We start from the raw sequence: 3,706 nt of genomic DNA, 5'->3' as shown, positions 1-3,706 counted from the left end.
CTTGGTAGGCCCTCCTCAAACTTTGCGTTTGAACAAACTCTCTTTAAACTCAAATTTGACCTTTTTGATTGTTTTAGGTTGATATCATTATATTGTCTTTCTTGATTCTACCTTAATTTGTTACTTGCGTTTTCTTTAGTCAAACTGACAAAAATTTTCCTATTTTATTGGCTTTCTGCAATAATCAATTTTGTATTTACTTGATTGCTTTATTGATTTCTATTTTTTGAATAAACAAGATAACTCCAAAGAACCATTTAAAAAACTATTTTTTTACTAAAAAAAATTGACTAGAAACATGCTGGTGATTGAAACAGAGGCCCAAACAGGTCCAAACCAGTAGAAGTTTTGAGTTGCTTAAACTTTTCTGTTCTTGTTTTTGTCAGAAGGAAGAAACTTTATTCTACAGTAGTATTCACAGATTTGCAGATTTGCAGAGATCTCAGGATACATCCCATGAGAATGTCAGGGTATTTTGTCTTTAACAAACTGGCTTGGATGGAATCAAAATGATCCCCATGCATGAAAAATAATTGTTCAGTTATTACTGTAGACCTCTCCATAATGCATAATATGATAAAGCGATAAGAAGATTACATAATGGACAGAGAAAAAGCCCCTTTGGCAAACCAATTTATATAGCAGAATAGATAAATGGGTTTGCACTAAAATTGTGCATCAATTTTGAGCCTGCACCTAAAATGTCACAGAAGACTGGCTTCTTGGTAATATTTTAAAATAGCTGTACCAATTCTATTTTGCCCTTGGGGTCCTTTTATGACTATACCTGCAGGAAGACTTCAATAATGAGGGAGAAAATGAAAATATTTGCTTTATGAATAAGTTTTACCGTCATTTTTCTGTCTTTCTTTTTACTCATATGCATTTTTGCAAATACTAAAGCCAGAATTGATTAGAACAAGAATGCTGTGGCTCACACAGTATACCCTAAATCAACACTTCTGTCTGGAAGTTGAAAATTTATCTTTCTAAGCCAGGCTAACACCTAATAGTCTCCACATTGTGAGATGTGTAAAGGCCATCATGACAATGGGGCAGAAAGTTTAGTCAATTCAATTTATTTAACACCTCATAACACTCTGGGGTGTTTCTTCACTGTCCAGGCTTGTAAAATTTATTATGAACCTTTAATCCTTCCCCCGGCTTTTCTTAGGTTTTTAAAGTGAATGTAAAACAAAACAAACACAGTCTATAAAAACAATTCCTCTGTAGCAGCACACGTTGCACTGTGCATGCTATGAACACAGGCTTGTCAGGGCCTCTAAAAACCGGTGCCAAGTGTGTTAGGCTTTTCAGACATTCTTACGGACCTTTTTTTTTTTCTTTTTGAGACAGAGTTTCACTCTTGTTGCCCAGGCTGGAGTGCAATGGTGCGATCTTGGCTCACTGCAACCTCTGCCTCCTGGTTTCAAGCAATTCTCCTGCCTCAGCCTCCTGAGTAGCTGGGATTACAGGCGCCCTTGTAATTTTATGTATTTTATAATTTTATGGCTAATTTTATGTATTTTGTTTGTCTGTTTGTTTTTAAATGTAAGAGAGCTGTCAACAGGAAGTCAACATTTGCATGAATTGTATTCCTCATTCTACCTTTCCTTTTTAAATGTTATTTTTATTATAAAGATGAAGTCACAATAAAAAATCATACTTTCAAATTATACAAAAGATAGCACATTCACATGGAAAAATTAAAACCTTATGGAAAAGAAAAAAAAATAGTAAAATTCTCTTGTTCCTTGTCTCCACTTTGGCTCAAAAATAGATTTTTGTCTTTTTATAAGTGTGAGAAATGTAAATATTGACTAAGGATGCTACCAATTACTTCAAAAGATTGGGTTGTATTCACAAAACCAAAATAATTGATCATTGATAGCAGTACAATAGCAGAAAAGCAAAACAAAGCAAAAAACAAAAAACAAAAACCAAAAAAAATCACAAAATTCCTTAATATATGATTACTAGGTGTCATTTCCAAGGACAGAAGATGATGGCTATTCTCCTTCTATCCTAGTAAAGAATTAACAATGCATGCCTTTACTCTAAGGAGGGAAAATCCTTTCTTTGAAATGACACCATACTATATATAATTTATAATCCAAACAGGGACAAAGGCATAAACCAGGAGAATTCTGGATTAACAGTGACATGTGGTCATCCTATACAGTATGCTAATCTATTCAATTTTAGCATTCATTATGCACTGCCTGTTACTGTTATTTTGTAGTTTTATACGTGAGGTTTTGTTCCACATTTTAAGTCTCAGTTACTTACAAGCACTGTGACTTTTACTCTTGATAACAGAAACAAAATCTCCAGGAACATCACTAGGTACACAGTAAGAACTTAAATTCTCTTTCTGTATTAACTTGATTAACAAATACTTTCTGTATTTTCTTGATTTCTGTATTTTCTTGATTAACAAATACCTAAATGATTTCTAAGATCTTTCTATCTTTGCTTTCAGGTTATCAGAAGCCTCCTAGCTGTGATTTTGTGGATTGTTAGGTTTTGCAGTACTTTTTCAAAGGCTCCAAAATTCCATTAAAACACACACAGCGGGGCATCCCTACCTGATTCTGGAGATCCAGGCTGGCTACTAGTTCTGGGCCCAGAACTCCCAGCTGACTGTGTCACTGAGTCAGATTTTTGAAGTGGCTGATTATATTCCTGAATTTCTAATCTGTTTCTCCGGGGATATAGTTATATCATCTGGTACTGGTTTGTTTTAGGTGATATTCAATCCCAAACAAATAACAACAACAATAAAAAACAGATTTCAAAGGCGGCAGGACCAGAGGGAGCTATGACCGTTGGAGGAAGCAACTCATTAAAAACTTATTTGGAGGTGGCAGCACTTTTTCACTGGAATTTCTTTACTTGCCTTATTAGGTTTGGAAATGATTCTGCACTTGCTCTGCCATCCCCTTCAAAGATGTACAAGACGGAGTCCCAGCCTGCTGGAAAGTCTACTGGGGAGGCAAATGCTTGAGTGAATAAATTACCATACAGGATTGGAAGAACAACAATAGACAGACTTACAATCAATCCTGGAGAGAGTGACAAGCTCTGTTAGGGTGGGAGTGGTGAATGGGGTGTGACATTTGGGCAAGTAGAATCTGATCTGAGTTTTGAGAGACAAATAAACTCCATTATGAAGTATAGGGATAAAAGGATCATGAAAGACTTGTATGAGTTTAAAAATATCAGAATTGAAGTACTGGGTGATAGAAACTACTGTTAATGTTGATTTGTATGGCTGGTTAAGTTTTTTCAAAGGAGTTATGAAGCTGTGGATGATGATCTCTTTATATACCACATGCTTGTATAAAAACTTATACAAACAACATAAATAGTACTTGGGTGATTTTGTTGTCTTAATGACTATATCATTTAATAAGACATGTAGATGTCATACAAAGTATGTAATTCATATAATTAAAAATATACACATGTGTAATTATAGGAACTATATACTTTTTTATGACCTGCAATTGATTCTTTTTCTTTTAGTTTTTAAAAAGCTGCTCTTTTAAAAAGGATCGTTTAGCTCTCCATGGAGGCACCATATTTTGCAATGAAGTAAGGTCTTTGAGTTTCTTTAAATTCATAAACCTTTGTCCAGAGATTGTAACTCCCTCACTAAGTCATAAAACACATATGCTCAAGTAATTAAAGGAACTTATGGGGT

This window comes from Mandrillus leucophaeus, unplaced genomic scaffold, assembly GCF_000951045.1.
Source record: "Mandrillus leucophaeus isolate KB7577 unplaced genomic scaffold, Mleu.le_1.0 Scaffold318, whole genome shotgun sequence".
Classification (NCBI taxonomy): domain Eukaryota; kingdom Metazoa; phylum Chordata; class Mammalia; order Primates; family Cercopithecidae; genus Mandrillus; species Mandrillus leucophaeus.
This window is presented reverse-complemented; position numbering follows the sequence as displayed.